Source organism: Meriones unguiculatus, chromosome 5 (assembly GCF_030254825.1).
Source record: "Meriones unguiculatus strain TT.TT164.6M chromosome 5, Bangor_MerUng_6.1, whole genome shotgun sequence".
Taxonomy (NCBI): Eukaryota; Metazoa; Chordata; class Mammalia; order Rodentia; family Muridae; genus Meriones; species Meriones unguiculatus.
In genome coordinates, this window is record NC_083353.1 from 32,833,214 (window position 1) to 32,845,256 (window position 12,043).

Genomic DNA, 12,043 nt, shown 5'->3' on the forward strand with positions numbered 1-12,043 from the left:
TAAGTTAGCTCTATAAGGAAAATTAATTAACTCAGAACAACAGTTTTTGCTTATCTATAGTCTGTCCATTCCTCTTTTTAAAAATTTTCCTACCACATACCAAGTTTCTATATTATCTCAAATTGTTTGCTACTTCTACATTTTAAGGGATGTGGATATACATTATTCTTAGTCTAAATAAAACAACATGATAAGCATTTCAACACTTCAGGAAATTATAGAATTGAGAACTCATGTTACCTTATACAGTTTCTCCTTGACTTACAAATCAGTTGTGTCTCAATAAATCTACATTGAGTTGAAAATATCATAAGTCAAAACTGTCTTTAAAGATATACTTTTATTTTTAACTGGGTGTCTGTTTGAGTGCAGGGCTGGGTGAGTACACAGGAGCAGGTGCCTGCCAAAGTCAGAGCCATTGGATTCCCTGGAGCTAGTTACAGGTAGTTCTAAGTTTGAACTGCCAGACATTGGTACCAGGACTCAGCTTGGGTCCTCTGCCAGAGCAATGTGTATTTTTTTATTTTTTATTAATTATACTTTATTCACTTTGTATTCCCCCAAAAGCCCCCCTCCTCCCCTCCCAATCCCACTTCTCCCCCCCTTCTTCACGCATGCCCCTCCCCAAGTCCACTGATAAGGAAGGTCCTTCTCTCCTTCCTTCTGATCTTAGTCTATCAGATCTCATCAGGAGTGGCTGTATTGTCATCTTCTGTGGCCTGGTAAGGCTGCTCCCTTCTCAGGGGGAGGTGATCAAAGAGCAGGCCAATCAGATTATATCAAAGGCAGTCCCTCTTCCCATTACTATGGAACCCACTTGGACACTAAACTGCCATGGGCTACATCTGTGCAGGGGTTCTAGGTTGTCTCCATGCATGGTACTTGGTTGGAGTATGAGTCTCTGGGAAGACCCCTGTGTTCAAATTTTTGGTTCTGTTGCTCTCCTTGTGGAGTTCCTGTCCTCTCCTTACTATTTCCCACTTCTTACATAAGATTCCATGCACTGTGCCCAACAGTTGGCCATAAGTTTCAGCATCTGCTTTGATAGTCTGCAGGGCAGAGCCTCTCAGAGGCCCTCTGTGGCAGGTTTCTAGCTTCTTTCCTGTTTTCTTCTTCTTCTGATGTCCTTCCTCTTTGCTTTTCGGGATGGGAATTGAGCATTTTAGTCAAAATCCTCTCTTGATTAGTTTCTTTAGGTGTACAGATTTTAGTAGGTTTATCCTATATTACATGTCTATCTGAGTGAGTATATTTTATTTATTATAATTTATTCATTTTGTATCCCAGCTATAGCTTTCTCCACCATCCACTCCCAATCCCACCCGCCCGCCCTCCCTCTTCTTCTCCTTCCCCAATCCACTGATAGGGAAGGTCCTCCTCTCCTTCCATCTGACCCTAGCCTATCATGTCTCATCAGGACTGGCTGCATTATCTTCCTCTGTGGCCTGGTAAGGCTGCTCCCCCCTCAGGATGAAGTGATCAAAGAGCAGGCCACACAGCTCATGTCAGAGATGGTCCCTGTTCCCATTAACAGGGAACCCACTTGGACACTGAATTGCAATGGGCTACATCTGTACAGGGGTTCTAGGTCATCTAGGTTATCTCCAAGCATGGTCCTTGGTTGGAGTATCAGTCTCAGAAAAGACCCCTGTGCCCAGATTTTTTGTTCTTTTGCACTTCTTCTGGAGCTCCTGTTCTCTCCAGGTCTTACTATCTCCCCCCTTCTATCATAAGATTCCCTGCACTTTGCCCAAAGTTTGACTGAGTCTCAGCATCTGCTTTGATACCCTGCGGATTAGAGTCTTTCGGAGGCCCACTGTGGTAGATTCCTGTGTTGTATTTTTAACTGCTAAGACATTTCTCTAGCCCCCAAAATGCTTATAACGTATCTAAGCTTCAGAACATTTTTGCTTGTCGTGGCCTGTACTAAACATGCCCAGAACTATTAAATTAGCTTTTAGTTTAACAAAATTATATAACACAAAACTTATTTATCAAAAAGTGTTGAATGCCCCATGTAAATTACTGATCACTGTACTGACAATGTGTAGGTATGTTTCCGACTTAGCTTAAACGGTCAATTTGGTATAACCTAGAGTCATCTTGGAGTCTTTATTGAGGAATCGCCAGATCAGACTGGACTGGGGGTAGTGTCTTGGTTACTGATTATTACACTAGGGCCTGACCTTTGGGTGACATCATTCCTTAGGCATTTGGCCCCAGGTATGTTAGGAAATTAGTTACGCATGAGTCACACACACTGTGAAGATCATTCCTCAATTTACTCCTTCCATAAGTTCTGTTCCTTCAGAGAACCTGGATTAACACAACAGGCAAGTGGGCAATGGCTGATTACTGAGAAATGGAAAAGTAGCCTTTCCCAGGGATGAGCTTCCTAATGTTGCCCAATAAAATGTGGTTATACCTGAAGTTATATTACACAAAAACAACCACAAACCAGACTCAGCAGGTTGTATTTATATACTAGTGCTCAAGCACACACATTATTCATAAGTTAATTGGAGGAAAAAAGAGGCTATCAACATGAAATAGCTGAGGGAACATGGAAGGAATGGAAGGAAAGATACGTGATAAGGGAGTAGAGAGAAGACAGAGAAAAGGAAAGAGGAAAGTGATATAACTATATTTCAATTAAAATGTCTGAACATCAAATATAAAAATGAAATTTTGGTGGCTTGAACGAGAATGGTCTCAATAGCTCATGTATTTGAATGTTCTCTCCCTAGTTGGTAGCACTATTTTGGGAAGTATTAAGGGGTGAGGATTTGTTAGAAGAGTTATGTACTACTGGGGTAGAGTCTGAGGTTTTAAAAGCGCATGCCAGTATCAGTCTCTCTCTTTGCCTTCAAAGTGGCTTTTAGTTACTGCTCCACCATCATATCTGTCTGCTTTCCACTGGGATGAAAATGGACTAAACTTCTGAAACTGTAAACAGGCCCCTAGTTGAATGTTTTCCTTTTTAAGTTGCTTTCGTTATGGTGTCTCTTCACAGCAATAGAAAAATAACTGCAACATAAAAGAAAGGAAAGAGAATGAGAACAACACAAAAGTATGTAATAATGCGTATAATAGCTTTAATTTATATAGATAAACTATTAGCATATGTAACTATGTTGGCTGGTTTACAGTCATTTGAGAAGAGGGAATCTCAACTGAGAATATGCACTGACTACCTTGGTTTGTGGGCAAGCCTATAGTGCATTTTCTTGGTTGATGGTTAAGGATTAATGGGGAAATGCCCATCTCACTAAGTAGTGGTTCTGCCCCGGGACTTCTGACTTAATGTGCTATATCAAAACAGGCTAAGCAAGCAATGAAAAGTGAGGTGGTAAATGTTGTTCGCCCATGGCTCCTATTCACTTCCCTTCTCCAGGTTCCTTCCTGGAGTGACTGCCCTGACTTCCGTCAAAGATGGAGTTTGACCTGAGAGCTCTAAGCTAAATAAATTCTTTCCACCCCAAGTAGCTTGGTCATGATATATAATCACAGCAATAGAAACCCGAACAAAGATAATAACACTGAAAATTCCCTTTTAGGGCTTTGGAGATAGATGCTTCGGGAGTTAAGAGCACTCTCTGCTCTTCCAGGCAACCTATGTTTTGTTCACAACACACATGTGATGACCCATGACCATCCGTAACTCTAGTTCCAAAAGATTTGATGCTTTATTCTGAACTCCTTAGGCTTCAGACACACTTGACACCCAGACACACAGTAAAAAACAGAGCAATCCTGGGCAGTGGTGGCACATGCCTTTAATTCCCGCACTCAGGGGAGGCAGAGGCAGAGGCAGGCAGATCTCTGTGAGTTCAAGTCAAGCCTGGTAAACAGAGAGTTTCAGGACAGTCAGAGATGCACAGAAAAACTGTATTCAAACAAAAGAAAAAGAAGAAAGAAAGAAAGAAAGAAAGAAAGAAAGAAAGAAAGAAGCCAGAACACTCAAATAAAAATACATTTTAAGTTAAAATTACTTTGTATCAATATTTAAATGTCTAGTGTTAATTTTTTTAAAACATGCTTCCAATTCACTTATTTTAATGTGTGTGTCACTCATAGTATGGCCAAATCACAATGTACTTTTTAATTTTTCCTGAATGGCATTTTCTAGTTATAATTGCTGTTATTCCCATTGTAATTCATGCTAAGATGAACACTCTTTCCACTTCTTTTTCTGTGAGTTTCTGCAGTAGATGAATTGCTCTTTGCTGGGCACTGTGAGCACTGGCAGTCTGTCAGTGTGACTAAAGAACCATTGTATTTTCTTTAGCTCTTATTTCATCTAAATTTAAACATAATTGTGACTACATTTGACTGGTGGTACAGCTCAGGACACATACTCTAAAGTAGAGCAGTGATGTCCTCTGCCATATCCACTAATAGAATGTGCTGGTGACTGTGGGGTTGCTTTCTAATGTGATCAGGTCATTTGACACTGCCACCAGGATGGTTTCCACAGCCCCACATCCTGACAAGTGCCTGGTTACCAGACACTTTCCTTTCTGCCATTCTTAACAGTAAAATTATCAGGCCACAGAGGAAGAGAGTGTAGCCAGTCCTGATGAGACCTGATAAGCTAGGGTCAGATGGAAGGGGAGGAGGACCTCCCCTATCACTGGACTAGGGGAGGGGCATAGGAGGAGAAGGAGGGAGGGCGGGGTTGCGAAACAATGAGGGATTGGCCTACAGCTGGGATATAAAGTGAATAAACTGTAATTGATATTTTAAAAGTAAAGTAATTTCCTATCTTTACTTTAATTCATATTACCTCTGCTGGTAATGAAGAAATGTTTTTATTAAGCATATAAGTCTCTGACATTAACATTTTGAAAGCCGGGTGGGTGGCATGACTCATGCATGGCTTTGGGCAGAAGTACATGGCATTTGCAGGAGCTGCTCAGTTGTCTGTGTATATTCTTTCTATAACTGACCACTGACCGCTGAGCTGTAATCTGTACTCACAATATAAATGAGTTTTTTCTTCTTAATACTTCAAAAATAAAGGCAATCATTCATGGGATTTTTTTTTCATATCTCCCAACCTGATTATAATGCTCTCATTCTTCCCATTGTAGAACTTGTGAGAAGCCATTTTCTCTCATTGCAGTGCTGCATCTCTGATTAAGGTTCCTGGAAGCACGTCCTGGAAACACAAAGCTGAGTAGAGAAAACTCTCTTCACCTAAGGGAGAATGGGTGCAGAACACGGTGGGCAACTTCTAAGTAAGGTCTTGCCTAAAATTGGACATATTAAGAAAATCCAAAGTTGTTCACATCTCTAAGAACAAAATCACCTTGAACAAAGGGGTGTGGGACGAAAAGTTCAGAAAGAGAAAAACAAAGGTTGATTTTTTTCTGTGCAATACTGTGTATCCAAGATGAGTTCAGCCCCTAAACACGAGAACAGAAGAGTTCCAGGAAAAAGAAATTGCAGTATAAAATGTTCTTTAGATTTAAAGCAAAGAGATTCTACTAAATTTAGAAATATTAGATGCCTTAACTTTTCATTTTCCTTGTTTAGAGTGCAAAGTTGATTTGTGGAGAGCAGTAACAACGTATTTACAGCTCTCCCAATCCTCTTCCAGCTTACAGTGATTTTTCTTGACCATAGCTCTGTTTCATGCTAAAGTCTCTATCAGTAAATACAAACTCCTTTTTGCTACTTTTCTGTAAACATTTTAAAAGTGTAGAGTTATCATTTCACAAATATTTTTTTGCCATTTTTTTCTTTAACTACAATATCTACACTTTTTTTTCATTTCAGTAACATACATATAGTCTTACACAATGCTTCGTACTCGCATATTTCCACTTTCATGATTGTGACTTGTAGTAAAGGCAATGTTCAGGGGTGTTAAGTAGAAGAGAAAATATTCATAGACGCCACTCCATCTATGAGGATAATATAGCCAAGTCACTCTCTGTTGTGTTAGCTAATGATGTATGATTTCAGGGGAGGGCTGTGTTTACAGAAGGCTAAAGAATGCATATAACTATTTAAATAGACAAAAATTGAAATGATACTGCCTTCCTTCTTCTCAAGAAAGTAGAGTGCTTTGTCTGCCAAGAATTTGACATTTTGCTTAAGGGTAAGATAAGAAAATATTTAGGTAAGCATTAAAGAAGGAACGAGGATATTTAAGTTATCAGAAACATAAAAAAAAAAAAAGACCACACAAGTTAGCCACAGCCTTTGAAGCAAATGTTGGAAAATATGGAACAGAACTATCAAAAATAACACACACACACACACACAAAGTTGGGAAGATTTTAGTCTATGACTATTCATAGCCAAAATATGCCTGCTTGTAGAAGAAGCTGATAAAAAAAATCACCAGGTGGGAAAAATATTTGAGCAGATGATACATTCTTCATGGTTGTTACTAATGCAGCTCTACAATTCAGCCTCAAATGCTGTCTAAAAACGTAAAGCAGAGTTGGTACAATTCAGTAAATGCCACCCCTCCACGAAGCCCATCCCAAGCCAATTTCTAACAGCCAACATTTTTCATTTTATTTCCTCTATAATATTTATCTCTTTGCTTTAATTACACTTGATATTTGTAAAGAGAAAGCTGGCGTTGTAATAATTGGATGGCTTTTTTATCTATGTTGGCAGAAACAGAATTTTCTCTTATATTTGAAGAGCAATACAAAGCAAAACCTCCTTTTCACAAACTCGGTGCCAGAAGTGTCCTCTGAGTCACAGTTTCTTGAAATCATGTTGCTCAGAAAGTTCTAAGATGTGCTAGCTTCAAGCTGTTGCCAGGATCTCACTCCTCTAAGTCAGTACCAAAAGCCTGCTGGTGTCAGTTCACCAGAATGGATGCACCTCTCCAAGACGTGTTTCTCTGTCATATTCTCTCAACTACTGTCTCTATAATTGCCATATTCTTCCATGCCTCCTGTTGCCTTTCAGTTCTTATCCTTTCTTCTCCCTTCTCTCCCTTCCATCATTTCTCTTTTCCCTTCTCACTTTCGCTCTCCCCCTTATGTTTCTTCCTCTTTTCTTGCTCCATCTATCATTCAGGAAACAAAGGAGAGAAAAGTAATAACAGCCATTTAAAACTTAAGAAAATGAAATTTTGTGGGTTGCTACATAGACCACTAATTTTTTTCTTGCCATATCTTTTTTTTTATTATTCTAGGGAAAAATATTTAAACTGAGTGTTCTGAGTGTTTCAGAAACTCAGAACGAGATTTTCAGCTTTCAAAGAAAAAATATGAATCTCCTATTAGGAAAAAATATGTTTGATTAAATAATTTAATATCCATAAATTATTAATGATTGAGGTTGTGTAAACTATTATCACATTTTGTCATTAAATAAGCAAGAAGCACAGCTCTAAACCTAGGGCACCGTGGCCTCGAGTGGGTAGCAAAGGCATTGGGAGTCGACTGACTAGGCAAATTCAGATATAAACTTGTCAGATTCTGTGAAGACACACAGCTTCTAGTCTTCAGGATCTCATCTCTCAGTACTGTTTAAATAGCAGAAAGTTACTTGAAATTTAAAATTCACTTTGCAAGCAAACTAGCTAACTCCACAGGCACATGGTTCCCAAAATCCCCATGTATGTCTGCATGATACCTGTTTTGAAATGAAAGTTACCTGTTTTCAGTCACAACTTAGGTGTAAATCTTTAAAATTTTAGCTGACAGGTTTTACTATGTAACAAAACATGTCAAATTTGAACTGACAAGTGAGTTTCATTTTTGGAAGGTTTCTCCTCACACCTTTTCCCATTATAATACAAGGACTACTTAGCCATATGATTTTCTGCAAAACTTAACAGAAAAAGTAAAACATAATGCATGCCTCAACATCTTAACGTTTACATGGAAGAGTTCTGGGCAAGGAGAAAAGGAGTCTTGCTAAATTCAGAACGTTACTGTCTGTAAGCAAAGAGGCTGCCAGCCTGCGTCTGTCCTCCTACCCTTGAATGCCTGCCTGCTATACCCAGCCTGCAGACAGTTTTCCTTTCTCTGAAACATCTCTGAAATTCTCCAGTTTCTCTATTTGTGGCATTATAATACCACGTTGCCCAGTCACACTTATCTAAGCAGATATCTGGACGTGGAGATGCTTGCCAGGAAGCAGGCTACCCACAGATTCGCAGTTTATCTTCTAATAGAGAGCTGCAAGGATGCAAAGTACAACCATCCCACTAAGTGTGCATATGTTCCAACCATTTAATCAAACTGGAAGCTACAGGACAATGGAGTGTGCTAATTCAGTTTAAGTCACAATTCGTACTGAAAATAAATAGAGATCCAACAAGTTTTAAAAATAGTAAGGCTCTTTTGGTGTGAGTGTAGACTACAGGTTGGTGAGTAAAAGATTAAAATGTATATACTTCAATGAATGTGTGTGCATGTGCCTGTGCATAAAATTACCTAATTCATTCACCACAACCATTAACATGAGCATTAAACAACAAGGACTGACACTGTAGTTGGGCTACAACAGGATTTCTTAAATTTGTGCTAGATCCTTAAATGAGGAGATGTTAAAATTATATTTGCCTGAAAACTTTTAATTATTAAACTTTTTAATAATAAATAGTTACAATCTTAATTTTCATACAATTATCTCAACATTAAACAGAAAATAATATCTATTTATTATCAAATGTCATATAACAAAAGAAACTCTCTGCTGTTATTAAAAATGGACCACTAGTGCCCCCTTCTGATGAGAGAAGGAAAGAAAAATATTCTCGGGACTTGAAAAGACACTCTACACTAATCCCCTAAGCAGCTGTCTTAAGTCAGATTCATGCCAATTCTTTTCTGATTTAATAATAAACCCTAGTTTTTCTTCTAAGATGTTGGATATCCTGGCATTTGACTGTGTTTACCGCAATAGAAGGCATGATAGTCTGAGATTCGTGTTGAATCTTACATGTAATCAAATGTCCTTTATTCAAATTGAGTTTTAAAATAAATTCAAGAAACTGCCTTCTTAAAAAGAGTTGAAGTTTTTATCATCATGGGCTATATATTCGATTGTGTGAAAGCCAATAAACTTGAATCTATATCTGGCTTAATCACATTAAATGTCATGTTGCCGCACTTTTCACCAAATTCAAACTGATAGCCACCGACACACTCATTCATTACATTCCTTTCTGACATCACATAAAGGGCAAAAGGCAGCATGATAGATTAAAAAGATATTATGGTACAATATTAATTATAGCATCAGCACCTTTTCTAGCTCAGGCTGCATATAAATGTCTATTTTCATTTTTGCATTCACAATATACTTTGAGGGAAATGGATTTATTACATAGTAAACGGAAATTTGGGTCAGATATTTTAATGTTATGATGGAATCAATACTGGGCACACTAGAAATTTTGAAATTTCTATCTGTAAAGCCACTTTGAGTTTTGTGCAACTTTTATAAAAAATCTAAGATTGAAAGGTATTAGACAAAGACCAGATATACTAAAACAGAGGCACTTAAATTTTTCTTCTCCATGAAACTAAGAATATGATATAATCTTTGTCCCCAATGAATTTTAGAAAGGTATAACAAGACAATTGTTTTCAGAAGAGCAATACTAAAAATAAAAGATACGAGTGATAATGGCCTGTTCAGCGTTGAATGTATGGCACTAAGTCTCTGAAGTCTTCCATTATTAAAATGATCTATGAGTCAATCTTATTTAAAACAGTTTAAATTTGCTACCTTGAAAATGCTCATTATTTAGAACACGTTGAATTAAATTCTGAATTTTTAATTAAAGTCAGTCTCAGAAAACCATGCTTCCTCATCCAGATGCGATGCTGTCCCTAAAACAAGCTTGCTAGGTACCCTTGCAATCTGACTGAGCAGAACTCAGGCCGAGACACATGCATAGTCCGCAGAAGCACCGTATTTTACTTCACCATAACTGTGTTTCCTGAGAAATGTGATGATAGCGGCAGTGTTTTGTTGGTTTGGGTTTTTGTTTTTCACCTTTTTCTGCTGCCCACTTCAGGTTCATTTCTCTTCCACCCAGGCAGTTTGGCTTCCACACTTGAAAATGACAACCATTTCAAGTTGGCAATGTGGAAGGATGGAACCCCTCAGCACTGATGGGACTTAATGAGATGTTTTAGTTGTACTGTGTCGCTGCCCTGCAAAAGTGAGGAGAGCCAGCACCACAGGGATGACTTGTGAAAGGATGTTTTACCCATCAAATTCATACTTCCTCTGTACTCATTCCTTGGAGCAGAGGAAGAATAGAGTAAGGCCTACTCACCTTGTCATTTATTTTCCCTTCCTGGGACTCTGACACGGATGTTTATAACTTCTAGAAAGCTCTGGCATTATTCAGATGCTTCTGGCCCACTTTTCTCCTTCAGGTTTTCAATGTATCACCAAGACATTGCTCTCTCTATGGAATAATCAACCAAATGAGCAATCGATGTACCTTATAAAGCTTTTTTTGAGAAGCAATAGCAATTGTTTCACATCAAAAGAAAATTAAAAGGTATCAGATTTCAAGCTGCAACTCTTTGTAATTACAGCTCTTGCTTTTATTATTGTCAGCATGACTGTCATAGAACACTTTTGAGGACATTCCCGGAGCTCAGAGGAGAGTCCCCTCTGAATGCAAACCACACTGGGTAAAGCTGCAGTGCATAGGTGCTAGACTGTGGACAGACACCGTAGGCATGTGGAATCACCTCAGGAAACACACCTTCTTCTAGGCTGTCAAAACCGCAAGGCACTTTGCACACCATACTCAGAACTGGCTAATATTTTAATTATACATGAAGCAGCAATATACAAGATTAAAAGCCTCAGTTAAACGTAAAAGAACCTACAGAAATAAACAAAATGTGATCTTCAATCCACATTGTTCAAATGCCAGTTGTTCACATGTTTTGAAAATTTGGGGGAAGTAACTGGGGCTTTCACACTTGAAAGAACATTTATCATTTGGAAGCATCTCAGTTCCCCTGACTTTATGACATTTTCTCTATCCTAAATTCTAAAATTGGTTTGTCTGTGTACTAATGATCAGCACCAGAAAAAAAAAAAATTACGGGAGGGAAAGGTTCTATAAAATTAGCAAATACAAGTCTTTTAACTGTTATGCTAGGCTGCAATGATTTGATAGAGGCTTTTCACAGCATACCGGGGGAGTGCATAACTACAGGTGTGATCAAGGCTTATTTCAATAGTTTGAAATGTCAAATGAGCCATTTTATTCTCCTTTATTTTTAAAGTATTTGCAGAGACAACACAAAATTATATAATGTTGCACTTATTTTAACCCACTCTTTCTTCATAAGGTTTCCTGTCTAAACATTTCACTAACATTGTGCAGTTTTACACTGAGGAAAAGAACAAAGTTACAAGTGTGACAATTTATCAGAAATAGATTAAGTGACAGCTGTAAGTAGAATCAGAATCAGTAGATTATTTTAATACTTCCAGGAAGAGTACAATTTACAAAAGTACATTTGAATGATGTTAGGAAGCTATGGGGAGGGAAATGTTTGCTTATTATAGGATGCATTCTGAAAGAGAAACTTCCAAAACAGCCTTTCCATTAGGAAAATTTAAAGTATAGGGGTATGCCTCGTAATTCAACAATTAAATTAACCAATCGGTTCATTGACAGCAGAGAAAGCTATTTTTCAATGATTTTGCTCATTATGAAATCTCTGTAAACTCATGAATCTTTGATTACTTTCTGGTGGGTTTATTGCTCTTATCATTGCAATTTTAAGAAAGTGATGTATGCTTTCAGTGTCTTATATACAAAGTATGTTGTATCTTATCTCTCCCATATTTAATTTCTAAAAAGAATTTATTTAAGCAAAGCTTTACTACATTCTGCTTAGCAAGGCTTTAGTCTTCTATATCTAGAAACATTCCCTTTATTTCCTTAACAATTACCCAAAACTCCACTCTCAGAAATTATGTAATTTAAGAGACATTATCCAAAAATCGTCTCTAGTATCAAATGCAAACTGCCTACTTGACTCCAAAGCAAATCTGCATTTGATCTTTGCTTCCTGCC